This window comes from Protopterus annectens, chromosome 3.part1, assembly GCF_019279795.1.
Source record: "Protopterus annectens isolate FY-2018-M chromosome 3.part1, PAN1.0, whole genome shotgun sequence".
Taxonomy (NCBI): domain Eukaryota; kingdom Metazoa; phylum Chordata; order Ceratodontiformes; family Protopteridae; genus Protopterus; species Protopterus annectens.
Window position 1 is genome coordinate 285164445 of NC_056732.1, and position 17781 is coordinate 285182225.

Sequence of the window (17781 nt, forward strand, 5' to 3'; positions counted from 1 at the left end):
TACTATTTAGCAATTACAACTGTCATCCAGTAATCAATGACACAACTTTTCAGTTTTCACTATATGAATGTTGACAGAAGGGGTGCATCTACAAACTCTTATAATAATTCATTTATTTGTATTTTATTTTTATTTATTTATTTATTTAATTTTTGCAGTATTGGGGTGTAACCTACCATTCAGTTGTCCTAAATGAAAAGTGTGTTTCAAGTGCTTTTCTGTTGAAAATGTGTGTACAGCCTGATAATTTTGTGGAAAACATATACATTGCTTATGTGGTATTCCTTGGTTTGTACAAACCTTTGTTTGTGTGGGAGGGGGAGGTGGGAAAGCCACCTATCATTATTTTGCACTAAATGAGAAATGTGTTTCAAGTGCTTTATGTTGACAAAGGATTCACAGCCTGATTATTTTGTGAACAAATACATTACGTATGTGATATAAATGTGCTTTATCCTTCTCTGTTTTATGTCACATAGGATTATGGCACCCAAGCCTACAAATCCATGAAAACCCTTTTTTAGTGATGCTGAGAATAAGGTAATCATCTAGGCTCTGAGGTGCCATGGAGTCTTCCTACTTGAGAGAGGCTGGGGGAATATTTTTGCCAGAAAGGCGTTTTAGAAAGAGTTAATAACCAATGTAAATGCAGTTGATTGTTGCGACTGCAGTTATGATCAGGAGCAGTATTCGGACTCTGCAATGATTTCATCAACATGGAGCAGGGTGACTGCAGTTTCCCAGGAACAGCTGGCTAAGAGAGCTGGCCCTGCTACCAAGCCACCACTGATACTAAATGAGAATTTCCTATTCACGGTCGAGATCCTGACAGCACAGGGGAGCCTTTGCACCGCATGCTTGATGCCAGTGCTGATGTGTCTGGGAGGCCAGGTGTGTCTCAGGAGCAGATTCCAGGTAGACTTATGTGTGGAAACAACCAAATGAGGAGTTCCTATTCACTGTTGAGATCCTGACAGCTCAGGGAAGCCTTTGCACTGTATGCTTGATGTCAGTGCTGATGTATCTGGGAGGCCAGGTGTGTCTCAGGAGCAGATTTCAGGTAGGCTTATGTGTGGAAACATTCTATTTGCTTTTAGACTAAAATATAATTTGGCTGCTACTGCTTGTGATACATGTTTTTTCTATAAGTACCTTTTGATAAGTTATAGTTATACAAGAAAGTTGTTCAGTACACATGGATGTGGGCAGATGACTCAGACAAGTTTCAGAGCTATTTCGTATAGGGCACATAGCTGATTGTGTATTCACTGTCCCTGTGTTATTCTCATTGTGATGGTTAATTGCCATCCTTTCATAGGTTCATAGGTTCATAGGTCTGTACTAGGCTAATGGCCCTGGAGCCTTTACAAGCCTAGCCCATAGGATTACCCTGGCATCATGCCATCTGAGCTTAGTTTCCAGTACCTCTGTCAAGTAGAGCCACTGGAGTGATCCCCGGGGTGAATTTTCTATTTCCCATCCACTCAAGTTTTCTCATGAAGAGGGCCAGTGAGGTGCTCTGTTTGACATGTATGGGAAGTCTATTCCATAGCATGGGTAGTCTCTGGGTTATGAACCTGTCCCTCCAGCACGTTCTGTTGATTGTGGTAATGAGGTTGAGGTCTCTGTAGCGTGTGGTGTGGAGGGATTGGGATTTCTTTAGATGTAGCATTTCTAACAGAGCTGGGTCAGACATGGCTTTATAAGTCAAGCATAGATTACCTCTAAGTAGGTGATATGAGACAGAGAATAGTTGGAGTTTTTTGAGTATGTCCATATAGGAAAAGTGTTTAAGACCTAGGATCCTCCTTGTGAGGTACTTTTGCAGCCTCTCCAGTTGTTGCAGGTGTCTAGTGAGGTACATGCCAAATGGGGCATTGTACTTGATGATTGGCCTAATGAGGGAAGAGTAGAAGGAGACAATTACCACTTTCTTCCTGGATGCCAAACCCTTAGTAATGAGATGTGCCACATAGAAGGACTGCCTGACCAAAGTGGCAGTGTAGTGGTGAAAAGAGAGGCTGCTATCAACCTGTGTTCCCAGATCTCCTATAACACCTGCTATATTCAGTGGACTACCATTGATGTGGTAGTTCATGGGAAATGGGTTTTTCCCAAAGGGGATGATGACACATTTTTTGGCATTGAGCTTAAGGCCATGGTTCTGACACCAGTCGTTGGTCTCAGTGAGGTCTTCCTGTAGGATGTCAACATAACTTGGGGAGTTAATGATTCCCAACTTGCAATCGTCTGCAAACTTTGTCAGCCGGAGTCCCTTCATGTTGGACTGGACTTCTGAGAAGTAGATGCCAAACAGGAGAGGACCCAGGACCGATCCCTGTGGGACTCCACTTGTGACTGGTCGGCAGTCTGACTTGGAGTCAGCTACTTTCACACTGTGGGTTCCATCTGTGAGCCAGTTTGCAACCTACCCAGTGATATATGGATTGATGCCTAGCTTAGTGAATTTTTCTATGATTCCTGAGTGGGGAATGGTATCAAAGGCCTTGGCCAGATCAAGATGGGCTGTATGAACCACCTTGCTTCATCCACAGCTCTGGTGACTGACCCAAAGAAGTCAACCAAGTTGAGCATGCATGATCTACCCTTCACAAAACCAAACTGTGTGGGATCCAGAGTTTGAAGATTCCCTATATCCTTGTTTATTAGGTCCATGATGATGTGTTCCATAGCTTTGCATATAAGAATTGTCAGGCTAATGGGGCGATAGTTCCCAGGGTCTGTAGTCACTCCTCCTTTGTGGAGAGGGATGACTTTAGCCATGCGCCATTCTGTAGGGACAAAGCCTGAGGTGAGGCTGTGATTGAACAGGGCACATAGGTGGGGTGTCAGTTCACTCTCTAGTTCATTTAGAACACAGCCAGGGATATTGTCAGGTCCCATAGAAGCTGTATTCTTGGCCTTAGACAGTGCTGTTTTAACCTGTGCAGCAGTAATACTGGGTGCCTGGCAATTTACTGGTATTGTGATTGGTCCTTTGGGGGGAGAGGGGAAATGTTGGCACTGAATCTGTTGGCCAGTATACTGGCAATATCTGTTGGCTCGGTATAGGAGGTACCATTGTGCAGTAGCTCAGAGCAAATCTGGGTATTGCAATGGAGGTTCTTTACATAACTATAGAAGGCTTTGTGGTTGTCTTTACTACCTGGTGCAATTTTGTTTTCATAGCTAGCTTTACAGGATTTGATGAGGGATCTCATCTTTGTGTTTAGGCTGATAAGGGGGTTTTTCCAGTCTTGGGACTTCACTTTATTCTGCATCAGTTTCCTTCTTCTGTTGTAGAGTTGGTTTATGGCAGGGGACCATCAGATTGTCTTCCTTTTTTGTTGGAGAGTGTCTTGGTTCTATTGGGTATGGTGAGATACATGCATTTGTGTACGTGTTCGTACAGTGCATTGATGTATGATTCGGTGGTCATGCAACTATTGTCCATTTGCATGGGTGCCGTGAAGTTAACCACCTCTATTCTTAGGAGCCCAAAGTTAGCTTTGGAGAAGTTTTTCATGGTGGTTACCTTTGCAGGAGGATGGGGGTGGGGGGGGGGGTGGGAGGGATGTGGATTTCCATGGTGATTAGTTTGTGGTTGGATCTAACCAGGGAGGAGTTGACTACTGGTGTAGAGCAACTATCGCCCATGTTAGCAATGACCAGGTCAAGGAAGTTGCTACCTCTAGTGGGGGTAAGAACGAGCTGGTCCAGGGCATTGGAATTAATGAATTCTAGGAAATGTTGGGCAAGTGTACTGGTACATGAGTAGTTTTCCCAGTTAATGGAAGGGAAATTGAAGTCACCCAGTATGAATGTGTTAGGTTGGATCCTAATATTCTCCAGGGTGCTTAGGAACATGGAATGAGTGTCTTGGGACATGGTTAGGGACCTATAACAGGCTACGACCTGAATCGCTGTCTTACCCAATGTTAGCTGCACCTGAAGTATCTCTAATGCATTATGTTGGGTTACCAGTCTGGAGGTGTGCACATTCTTTATGAATATGGAAACACCACCAACTTTGGAGCTTTGGTCCAAGTTCTGGGGCCGAAAGGTGTGGAATGAGTTATAGCCTGGTAGGGCAGGGGTGCTTTCTGCTGCCTTGAACCAGGTCTCTGTTACAGCACAAATGTCAATGTTATCCATTTTAAGAAGTGCTTTGAGCGAGTGCATTTTGAGATCTAGACTTCTTGCATTGAGCAGCATGACCCTCAGATTGCATTTGTTTGTAGCTGTTACGGTGGTAATTTGATCTTTGGGACAGCGCCTAAAAAAGGCACTATAGGGGTGGCAAGAGCCTTGGCCGGCATCCAGAAGCCCAGCGGTGACAGATGCAGGCCATCTCTGGAAAAGCATCGAGATCTGTCAATCATGTCATCCCAGGCAGGCAGATACTGGATCCCCCTTAGAATGACACCAGAAACTAAGCCAATTGTTAAAATCAATCATTTTCTGCTTGTACTGTGGTATCATTCTGGGTGATGGTAGGATGCTGCTCAGGGCTAGGGTCGTACCCACCTGGGCTACATAATCTGAGAGCTCCTCCATGTCTCTTTTCATGTAGTCCAGGGAAGTACGTCTCAGGTCATTCACACTGACATGTACAATGACAGAGTCATATTTGTACCTGTTGTTTAGGGACCTGAGTGCGTACATTATATGGTGGATCCTGGCACCTGACAGGCAGCTGGCTGTTACTTTCTCCTTATTTAACATAGTGAGTGGGACCTCAGTGTGCCTCACTATCTAGTCACCCGTGACTAGTGTGCTGGGTATGCTGTTTTGCCTTTGGGGCTTTGGTTGAGTGGCACACTGTTTAGGAGAGTTATGTGTCTCATGATTAGTGTTGGGTTGTGGTGGTTGAATATGTTTCTGCCTTGGAGGCCTCTGCTGTTTGGGTATATTTTTATTGAGAGCCTCTATGAAGGTGGGTGTGTGGTTTGTGTTTTTATGTGAAGGCAGTGCTGGTGTGTGCTCTGGAGGGCTATGTGTTTCATGTGGTGTGGTGCAATTGTTGAACTTCTCCTCTTGACCAGCTATTCTGGTCTTAGCTGGAGAGTGCGTGGCTTCCAGTTTGGATATATAAGTGCATCTCTCACAAGTCTGAGTGTTGGGTGGTAAGAGGAGAGGGTTGTTGGTGTACACATGAGGCAGTTGCTACATTGACTCAGGATGCCCAAGTTCACCAGGTTAACAGGAGAAAGCACAGGGAACTGACCTTTAGACATGCCTGGAGGGGTGGGCATTAATAATAAGTACTGGAGCTGTTTCCTTGCAGAATGAATAGTGCTGGTAGCACTTTTGTGTGCTATAATTGCTACAAGAAGTCTGGTATGGTAACATGCTGGATGAATAAGCTAGTAAAAGTGCAGAAGAAGAGAGAACTAGCAGATCTAAAGGAAAAATTGAAGACCAGACTTTGGCACCTCTCAGAAGCTTACAAACAGTCCTGAATACAGCACTGCTTTATTTCTTTGCCCATCCTCCCAGCAAAGTATTCAGACCTCTGCACATGTTAAGCAAATTTTTTGTTTCTCTTCTTACTTTGCATTATAATATATATATATATATATATATATATATATATATATATATATATATATATATATATATATTATCTGTATGTGTGAAGTAGTAATTTCATTCCTATGTTTGTTGCATATTATGACAGGTGATCTTGACAGTAGAAGTATAGGACTTCTACCAGCTGATGTCAGATTATCAGCTGTATCTGATGATGATGGTGGCCAAATGGAGGCACAACTGGGAGGGTGCAGAGGTTGAATCTGACTCTGAGGTTGTGACTTCACATTCCGCTGGATTTCCTTTAGACACAGTCAATATGCCTGTGCATATCTATCCCATTGAGTCCTCAGAGAGTGGACAGGTTGAAGGTGACACAGTCGATCAGGGCAGTATGGTTACTGTGGTTTCAGTACTGGGTGACTGGCTGTAGTCAAAGTGGGAGTAAGGTGCCACATGGATGGTTGGTAGGGGGTGCTCAGAGGAGGCCTGTTGTCTACCTTCCATCTAATGCTGGTGTGTCATTATGTGCCACTCGATATATGATTGGGGCCATCATGGAGGCACAGGCATGTTCCACTAGAGCCTCCAAGGACATGCTTAGGGTTCGAGATGTGGCACAAGCTGACGTGGGTGACTGCCTCCACCGTGTGGCTGATTCAATGAATTGGATGAATGCCACACTGGAATTGATAGTGTCTGTGATGGAATGTCTGCTGGGAGTGGTAAGGCATCCATGTGGCTGCAGAACCACAACATCATCTGGTGTTTGCTAATTTATCCATGCCACTTCTGTAGTGGCACTATTTCCACTGCTCCATCAGTGGTTGAAGTATCTACACCCAGACATGGCAGTCCACGTGGCCATAGACTTGGCTGTAGTTATGAGGAGAGCTCATCCAGCAGACATCACTCACATTCAGGTAGCACCACCACTTCTGACCATGACCGTGGACATGCCAGTGCAACTCCTGGGCAGTTCTTGTAGTTAGGGGCAATGACAACAATGAACTGATATCTCTACCATGTATGGCTCACACTTGTCCGACATACCAAGATGTAATGCTAGCACAGAGCTTGGCTGTGTTCGTGCAGACACTGACACACACATTTCACATCGACTGCCCATACACACCCCTACACATACAAGCTACATGAGGCATTAGTGAGGGTTGCAAGTCATTATGTCTCAGTGGCCATTTGATATTATCTACATTTCTGCCTGTCTGCATTTCTTACCCACACACACTCACTAATTTGGTGTCAGCCTTGGCCTCCTGCCCCCCCAACCCCCACCCTGTGCAAATAATGATACCTGCGCCATCACCCTGTTTCTATATTTTTGATTCAGGGTTACTTATGTATATTGTCTGATGCACGAGGTGGATAGCTAACTGAGTGCTTAGGATTTGTATTGGTGATGTTATCCTGAATTATTTTCTGATTTATTACAGTATTTTAGTGTTGTGATTCCTATTTTGAAATTGTTAATATGGCAGTCATGCTTATTGCGTCACTTGTGAGAATGTAGGGATAAGTATAGTTTTGACTGATTTTTCTATATTGGGTATTTGAGATGCACGAGTCATGTTAGTTGATAAACTGCATAAGTATATATTACATAAATCAGTGCTGTCACATATTGATGTAATTGCTGGACAAGTCACACACTCATTCAAGTTAGGAACATTTACAAGTAACAGGATGTGGGTGTCTGTCATTCATTCATGTTCTTACAATTTTGTTTTTCTATTACAGGTTCAACACTTACCTTGATAGTCCTGCAGTTACAACTGTTGTCATTCAGGCAGACTCTTCCTGATTCTAGCAGTACACCGCCATTATATGAGTAAATAAATGTGAGCATTTCCTGGCTTCAATTTTACTCTATGTATGTGCACAGGATGAAAAGTGTACCCCTTAGGTGGTGAACATGTGTGCTGTCCATTGCCACTTGCCCAGGGTAAGGGCATATTTTGCACGCCATCTACCTACACCTACAGCAGCTGGGAGTTACTCCTCTAACTTCTCACCTGCATGAGGGTGTGGTGACCATGCCAGTGGTGGTGGAATGTTTGCTCCTAGCCCTTGGTGTTCCAGCTGCAGCTATTTTCACAGGATGATATTGTGCAGGATAGCACAAACTGTGATAATTTTGGTACAAGTACTGGAATCATACTGCAGACCACCCCCACCAATGTATCTAGGCACTGAAACCATGACTTAAACAGCACAAACACATAGCCTGTGATATTTCTTGTTTGAGCATGTGCCTCATTATAGCGTTCGTGGGTGTGCGTGCATTTCTGATGGACATCATCAGCCATGGTTGAAGTTCACAGCCTGCATCTCCCAGTAAATGGCCCTGTGGGACATCACCCCTGGAAAACCTGTGGTAGACCTGTGAGGTGTGGCAGATATGTGAGTCATGGTAACTGCCTGGGTTGCCAGCACCCACATTCAGGGTGATTCAGCTAGCATTACCGACAACCTGGCAGTTAATAGAGTGGAACCCCTTTCTGTTTATGTAGACCCTTCCTTGTTCCCCAGGTGGTGTTTTGATCTCAATGCGCATACAGTCTATGGTACCCAGGACTTCAGGAAAGCATGCTATGGGGTAGAACTGCATAGTTCTACCTCTGTCCTTAAGGGTACATGGGGAAATGTATGTAGTCACTGGCAATATGTAGCATAGCACTCAGGAACTGATGTAGAATCCTAAATGCTGTGACACCCCCAGCATGTTCCCTGTGGGTCATTAAATGGTTCCGGTAGTTAATATTCTAAGTGCTACATATACCTTGGTCCATAGGTACTGGTTTCCCTCAGTTTGCTCTTGCTTTTAGACGAGGATGTTAGAGGTTGCAGAGTTCCTGGAGTGTGTCTCTATGCACTCTATAGTGCTATACTTTTCTCATATCACGCAGACCATGATAAGTGTTAAATAAAATTAAGAATTCAATACACAGGAGGTTCAGATTCAAAAGTTTACTAGTGTACACCAGGAGGCAAAAATTTTGTCTAACATGAAACAGGAAGCACACAAGTTTATATAGGTTTAACATTCAGGATTCATAAAAACTGCTGATGCTGTATATTTAAAAAAGTTTTCCTCTGGTAACAATACGGCCTTGCTATCCACCTGGTCAGACATAATGTCTTTCTGTAAAGTTACTTCTTCAAGGTTTCATATCAGTTCGAATACAATAGCAGATTCAGTCTTTTAATACACATCTTGGTTCACTGTTACACTTTTCCACCAGCTGCATGCTATCTCAGTAACACATATACAAGGCCAAATCATCCCAGCAGAAAAGAGCAGAAGGTTTCATTATTTCACATATCTAATTTCCTGACCCAGCAGATAATCATTTGTGAAAAGCATAAACATTAAAACTTGCTAAGCTAGCATCTGCCAGGGTCGAAGTTCAGCTTGCTTCAAGCCACACTGCAGTTTCAAAACTACTTACATTTACACATGAATTAATCCTTTCTGTTATATGATTAATAGAATAAAATGCATTATATACTACTTTGCTTTTAAACTAGCATTTCTCATATATTCAAATACACATTTTTCTAACAATAAGTTAAACAGAGTCTAAATACCCTTGTCCTCCTTGCCCAATGTCTATCAGCAACAGCAGCTTAGACTTAAGCCAATTACACATACACATGCAGAAAAGCAGCAGAAGCCCCTAGCATTGTTCTCCTCCAATGTAGTTCCAGTGACTGTATTCCAAAAGGATTTGGAATATAAGGCTAATGTCTACACTAAGTGTAGACAACTGCTTTATAGCCTGTTGAATACACCCTCTTGGATTGCTTGATTAGCATAGAATTCAGCTGCTTATGCAGTAATTAGCATGCCACAATGTTTACTGTGTTTGCATGGCTTGACACATTTTGTTGAGCTATTTACTGAATACAAATTGGTGCACTATCATGTGCATGTCATGGTGCAATATGAACATGGTTTTAGCGAGCCATGTCGGGTTTAATGAATTTGGCACATGATATATTTTGTATATACTGAATGTAAAAATCGAATCAGCAAAACAGTTTTAAAGTTAAATAGTAGTATTAATTTTTGTTGTACAGACTGGGAAGCTAAGAGCATTGCATTCCGTGTTTCCTTATTAACATACTTAACTGCATCTGTTATATTAATTATTAAATTGCTTTAGGCATTTTTGCATCAAATATAAGAAGTTCTTGAAGATCAGAATAAAGCCTTTTACCTTGTATGGTACTGAATTATACCTTTTTGATACAGAAAGCATGATTACTTGTGAAGGTCTTATTTTCTTTCTTAGGATGAAACCCAGCATATTTTCTTGGGGTTGCAGCTGTCTGTTATGATCTTACTTTAGACATCAATGCAAACCTAACTACCTAGGTAGTACATAACTGACTATATATTTACAGTAGTGGTAGTAAAATATATCCTAACCTCCTTTGATGGCATACTATCATCTAAACGTTCTACTTCTCTGACTTGTGGAGGTATAACTTGGTGAGAAACCATCTCACTGCATACAAGTGATCAGGAATTCAGTCTGATGAAATAATAACATGTAAGTACCTTTTTTTTTAAATTTATTTTAACATTTGTTGACTAAGTGCACTTGGCTATACCCTCTTCAACCATGAACTGGACCATGTAGCATACATAACAAACAAAACATGAGTCATGGCTGAAAAGAGTCTACAGACCAGTCTACATAACAAACAAAGCATGAGACATGACTGAAAAGGGTCTTCAGACCAATCTATTTACCTAGTTAACAAATTGAAATAAATGAAATATTAAGCAATCAATTAGGGAGTGGGCCAGCCTGCTGATCCTATGGAGTGGCCTACCCATCTCCCTGGGAGGGCTCCCCTTGTTAGCTTTTCTGAGCTCAACTATTGCTGTCTTCTAAGGGAGAAGTGAGTTTTTAAAGACCAAGTTCCCCTTAACCAGCAGAGCAAGAACAGCACAGACTGCAGGCTAGGACTCAACTGGGTGTACCACCTAATGTTCCAAGAAGTTGGGGGTTTTCATAATGGTTAAGGTGTTTACCTCACATATACAAGGGAGGATAGTATAATGGTTAATGTGTTTATCTTACAACCACAAGGTGCAGGGTTTGATTCTCACATGGGATAATTGGCTATGCTTAAGATGTCCCACAAGGACAGTTAGTCTAGTACTAATCTATGCTGTCTTAAAAAGTAATTTAGCTCCTAAATGCTAAAAAATGTGATACTGCTTTGTGCAATCAATTTGCAAATGTGAACTTATCAACATAGAAAAAAAATAAATAATAGGCAAATAAAAGTAAAGAATCAGAAGTTTATCCTTTTCATTTTTTTTCAAAATAAATTTAAATATTTAGTCCATAACTGGAATTCTGTGTAAAACTGATATACCTGGGACGATGGCTGACACTTTGGCTATGGAAGTTATATTGTCATAGGTCTCAACTGTACAGATTTTTGCAGAATGTCCTGATTTATGCTTCATATTTAGTAATTAGTGTTTTTTTGATAAATTCCTAGACTTAAGTCACTTAATATGGCATACATTTAAGTATCAGACTTTGTATCCTTCAGAAAATACACACTAACACAAATAGTGTTATTCTATTAACTTTCTAAGTTTATAAGAGCAATATGTAAATTCTGCCCCTATTTTTAGGCCTCTGTCTCCCCATTATTTTAGGCGTTCTACAGATTTCATGTGCTAAGAGGTTGAGAGGTATGTAGACTGTTCATTCATTAATTCTTTCATTGATGAAAGGGATTAGCAGAAGTAGTCTTGTCTAAAGTCTACTTTCATTAAGAGGTACAGCAATGGAGAAATTAGCTTCTTCCCAAGAAACAGCAATCTCCAAAGTGATTATGTATTCTAACCAGTAGGTTGTAGGTTGAACAACTCTCCACAGAAAATGATGTTATATAGTTGACTATGAAAGTAATCGTCTATCAAAGAGAGCAGATTTGGCAGTTTAGTTTTACTAAAGTGATCAGCATTAAATCATTTACGTTCTGTAATCAAATTCTTTTATATAACTCTAAGGTATATTTTCAGGACTGAGTCATGCTGACACCCTGCATCTCCTCATCCCTGGTTAAGTCTGAGCACAAATCATCCAGCTCCTCTGTCAGGCCTAGTGGTACCACACCACCAAATGAGACCATGTTTAGAGACCTCTTCAAGGCAAACCTACTCCAACTTATAGAAGACCTATGCAAAATTCCCAGTAATTCCTTGAAAATGCACCCAAATGAAAAGGCTGCTGTATTTTCTTCTGAATTACAGTAGTACCTGAACAGCTGCATAGAAAATTCAGTACCTTCTTCTTCTTCTGGCTTTTCCCGGTTAGGGGTCACCACAGCGGATCACCTGTCCGCTCATGATTAGCAGTGAAGTTTTACGGTGTTGAGTTGCCAGCTCAGCACCCAGCCTTCCTCAGAAGGCACACACATGCACACACTCACACCTAGGGCCAATGTAGTGTGCCCAATCCACCTACAGCATGTGTTTGGGATGTGGGAGGAAACCGGAGCACCCGGAGGAAACCCACGCGACCACAGGGAGGACATGCAGACTCCGCACAGAAGGCACCCCAGCCGAGGATCGAACTGGAGAATCTCTTGCTGTGAGGTGGCAATGCTAACTGCTGCACCACTGTGGCCGCCCTTATAGAAAATTAAGTACCTATCTACCCTAAATATAACTGTAAATTCAAAAATAAACCTTGCAGGTGGATATCCCATATTTATAAACTCTTCAAGAAAAAATGAAAATAAGGAAAAGTGGCAAGATCCTCATCTCTCTACCTTAAGACTACACAGAAATATGACAGCAAAGGACTTAAAATGCTGATAGAAACTGTAAAGCAGAGTGTGAAACTGAAGTTGCTACAGATTCCAAAAGAAACTGCAAATCTTTCTTCATTTATGTCAGACAATTAAAAAATAATGTCCAACACTGCACTGAGCTCATCCATAATAATATTACCCATTCTGACTCAATGGATATAGCTAATGTATTAGCAGACATATTTAGTACTAAGTTTATCTGTCCTACCCTCTTTGTTGCCCTCACAATCCCTGAGAATTTAATTTCCCCTGTAATCATACTGGCTCAAGAATTACAATCCCTGTCAAAGACTAAAAATAATATTTCCATGGGACAAACCAATATACCAGGCTGCATTCTCACCAGTACTGAGTATGCATTATCTGAGTTTTTACTTAAACTGTTTAACCTCAGCTTATCAACATGGTTTGGTCCTGATGCCTGGAGAACAGTCACCATGACTTCCCTACACAAGAGTAGCCCCTCTACAGACCTGGGTAATTATAGAGCCATTAGCCTCACCAGCTTTATATTCAAAGCCATGAAACATATCATAGCCAAATTCATTCATGCAGACATAGGCAATTTAACTGATCTACACTCCAGTCAGTTTGGTTTGCTGATGGGCAGGTCTCCTGAACCTAGTAAGCCTCTTTGGAAAAGTTCTGCAGCGACAGTGGTCATTCTGTGCATACTGCTTATCTCAACTTGACCAAGGCTTTTGACACTATACTCAGTGATGATATTATTGAAAATATTGGGCAAGCTTGATGTAAGCCCCTACAGTGTCTGATGGATTACAAATTGGGTATCCAGCAGATCTCAGGTTGGAAAAGCTTCTGGTTCCTTCTCTGAATGTAAATGTATAACTAATGTGGTGCTTCAGCGATCAATTCTGGCCCTCACCTCTTTGGCATTTATTTTGCAAATATCTATGTCAATATCTTAGAAGTGTGGCTGACCAAGTTTGATGTTGTCTGCAAAATGGGCACTATTAACCACTTATTCACTGATGTAAAACCCCTGCAGCAAGGGCTGGCACATCCACAACATGATGTATTAAAAATTGGGTCAAACAAAATACAAAAGTGCTGGAAAATAGCATTTGGCAGAAAGGTTGTTCCCACTTCATATGTTATAAATGGTACTCCTCTTCAGACAGATACAGTCATAAGGACCTAGCTACTTATATGGATCACTTTCTCTCATTCAGTAATCATGTTTCAACAACAGTCAGGAAACCCTTCTATCTAACCCAGATAATTTCCAAGAGAATATCTTCAAGATCCAAAGATCTACTTACTAGACCCAAGACTGAATGCCATCCCCCCTTTGGTATGTACAACTCCAAGCATACCATTCAACTGGAAAGGCCCCAAAGATTTTTAGCCAAGAAAATTAAAGGCTTTAAATCTTTCAACCTCCCTGATAGATTAGGATGACTGTCCTTATACTCAGTGGCCTATAAGTTGCTGTGCAGAAACTGGTGTATTGCTTTTCGAGCAGTGAAAGACCCGATACTATTTGACCTCCTATTTCTCTGGAAAACCAGTGGCTCTACAATCACACACACTAAGGACTTAAATTTACATCAACAAGTAAACAACACTTGCTGGAGAGATAGGTTTCTAACTCAATGTATTCTAAGGCTGTGAAATAAGTTACCATTACAGGTCAAACAAAGTACTACTTTAGCTACCTGTAAGGTTACAAATTTGCACCAGGGTTATCGTGTACAGTTCTGCTTGATTAAGGAGGTAAGCACTATTAAATATTCTAAAAGGGTGGCAAGAACATTTAGGTTTGTCTGCTTAAAGATTTATATGGCTAGGCATCTTATGTTCTCCATAATCACTTGTGTAGTATGTTCCTTTTTTCCTATAACAGAGTTTACCCAAAAAGACACACTCTGCCATTACTTCCTAACAGAAAGTTAATAATTATTTGCATGCCTGTACTTAAAAGTGACAAATGTTTATTTGCTGATTTTATTCACTTTAAGATTTATTTGGCCCATGCTGCTTTTGTTTCTCCATTAATGTGCATCATCTCTTTTGTATTTAGTTATATTTTTACACAGATGTTCCATACAAAACTGAGCAACTGTTCATGTTGCTGTGCATGCTGTGATATGGTTCCTTAGTCTTTTGTGGTTCACTGTGGCTAGACTTCGGAAAGGGTTACCATGCTTGGGAAGCTCCTACCACTAGTGGCTACTCCTCACTGTAACCCTTTCTGATTCATTGACTGCCATGCCACAGTGGTTTCCCACTAGCTAGAACATTAACGTGAAGGTTGTCCTGCTGGCTATAGGGCCTACTAATGAAGCAATATAGGGGAGTGGCTAATAATACTCAGCCAAGTGTTGGTCCAAAGATATGCATGCAGCTTCCGATTTACACTGCCGAGTGATCCAGTGGATCACTTGGCTGTGTAGAGTACCATGTGAGGCAGAAAAATTTAGCACTATTGAAAGACAGCATTCACCCATTGACTTCAATTAAAGAAGTCACAATATAAGTAAGTTCAGCATAGAAGGGATGTGGGGGTGTGCTAATGTGTGCATATGCATATCTAAAGGAGCATAAATGGAATTAGATAGCTGTGTGTGTGTGTGTGTGTGTGTGTGTGTGTGTGTGTGTGTGTGTGTGTGTGTGTGTGTGTGTGTGTGTGTGTGTGTGTGTGTGCGTGCGTGTGAGTGTCTCTTTCAATACAATGCATGTCACCAGTGTTAACACTACCGATGTCACAAGTCTAACAGTGCTAATGGCAGCAGAAATGCAATGTAGACAAACATGATAATGAGTTGATATTAAAGACTTCCTCATTGTAGTCAAAGCTGTCTTTTTAGCCACAGTTCCACCGATTATGTAAATTGACCTAATTGTAGTAGGCAATTTACATGAGCGGTATGGATTTCTCTGAATCCCAGGGTAATTCTTTGTTACATATTTTATATTACTGCAGTCTATCTCCAGTAGTGTAGCATAGTTGTAGCATGGCTATACTTCATAGATTCATAGGTGTGTACCAGGCTAATGGTTAAAAAGGCCTTTTAAACCTAGCCATGCAACCCAAAATGTCTCAAAAATTTGTGTGTCTTAGACATTTATATAAGGGGTATATGTTAGTTGGGACATGATTTACTGACTGCCTGTGTGTATCAGGGACAGGACCACCAGACCAAGGGAGAACTTCCAATTTCCCATCCACTGGTCTAGGTTACATTTGAATAGGGTTAGGGAGGGACTGCTTCACAGAATGGAGAGTCTATTCTAGAGAACTGGAATTCTCTGAGATATGTATCTGTCTCTCCAACATTTTCCATTTATGTCACAAGCAAAATTCAGTCCTTAGATCTAGTAGTTCTGATGCTGTTTGCTTTGTGGATATGCAAAAGATTCATCAGAGCTAGATCCAATGATGCCTTGTATGCCAGGCATAGAGACAGGACTTTGAGGCAATCTGCAAAGTTCATTGTGTTTATTCCCTGTATTCTTTTTATAAGGAAACTTTGCAGATGTACCAGTTGCTGCATGTGCCTGGTCAGATTCATACCGAAGGGGGCATCATACTCAATGATGGGTCTGATGATGGCCAAATACAGTGGCAAAATGACTTCCCTGAACCTAGATGCCATGTCCCTACTTATAAGTTGAGCAACATAGAATGACTTCCTTACTACCTTAGTCACATGTTTTTCGAAAGATAGGTTACTGTTTACATATGTACCCAACTCCCTGACTACAGGGCCAATTCTTAGGAGTGTTTTATTGATGACATAGTTTTTTGGGGAGGCCAAGTTCCCAAAAGGTGCTTGAATACATTTTGTGGCAATGAGTTTTAAGCCGTGGCATTGGCACCAGTCATTTGTTTGTGTTAGACCGTCTTGTAAGTTGTTAGTGTCTTAGGGGATTCCATGACTGCTCCTTACTAGCCATCATTTGCAAACTTAGTCAATCAAAGGCCCTTGACATTGGTCTTGATTTCAGAGAAGTATATGCCAAAGAGGAGCAAGCCCAGCATGGAGTCCTGATGGACTCCATTGGTGACTGGTCTGTTATGGAGTGAGTTTCTCCAGTCCTAACTTCCTAGGTCCTATCTGTGAGCCAGCTGGCTATCCATCATGTTAGATAGAGGTTTATGCCAAATTCCATACGTTTGTTTACAATGCCTGAGTGGATTATTGTATCAACTGCCTTAGCCAGGTCAAGGTAGGCAGTATGCACCATTTAACCCTCATCCATTGCCTTGGTGACCTTCTCAAAGAAATCCACCAGGATTAATAGGCATGACCTTCCCTTGACAAACCCAGACTGCGATGGGTCCAGTGTCTGAAGGTTTCCTATTTCTCTGTTGATAATTTCCATGATAATTAATTCCATGTATTTCCACATCAGACACGTCACACAAATGATTCTATACTTTCCAGAGTTTGTTGATAGTCCACCCTTATGAAGAGGGATGACCGTTGCAGTCCTCCATTCTCATGGCACAAAGCCTGTTCTGAGACTATAAATAAATAGTGACTCCAGCAGTCCTTTTAGATCATAATTTAGGATATTCAGGAGGCATCCAGGGTATTATCAGGCCCCTCTGATGCTGTGTACTTGGTCTTAGTGAAGCACAGCCAGGACCTGCTCCATATATGTATATATCTATATATATATATCTATCTATATATATATATATATATATATATATATATATATATATATATATATATATATATATAAGTGTGTGTGTGTGTGTGTGTGTGTGTGTGTGTGTGTGTGTAGATGGTAATGTTATGTTTGAAGGTATTTTCTGGGGGGGTGGCTGGGAGTAAAGCTGGAACTGAATTTGTCAGCCAGTAGATTCACTATATTGCTTGGCTCAGTGAATGTGGTGCTATTAACCTCCAGTTTGGCACACTGTTTGGCACATGCCTTCCTTGTGAGAGATGCAGTATCAGAACAAAACTGTAGCTTGGGTGGGAAAAAGAGGGCAGCCTCAATGGACTCAATGTGTTAGGGGGTATGACTGGGAGAGCCTTTTGTTTTTCTTCACATTTTTGCTTCTCAAGTAAACCTGAGGACATGCAGTAGAGCAAGAGGACATTTCGGAATTTTAGCAAAATTAATGATGAAATGACATGTAGATAAATTTTATAAATGAATAAGTCATGTATAGTCTAACAGGCATTTTTTTTAATGAAATACATGTAGAGTACTTAACTTTTACAAATTCACAAAATAGAAACAATTGTCAAAAAAAACCCAGAAAATATATTGTAAAAGAAGTAATTCTGAAATATGCTTTCATAACTGAACAACTAAAATATCATAATGGAGCAAAAGCTGATAGACTGGAGCCATTTTACCCTCCGCAGAGATCAACTCATTGTGTATAGTGTGAAG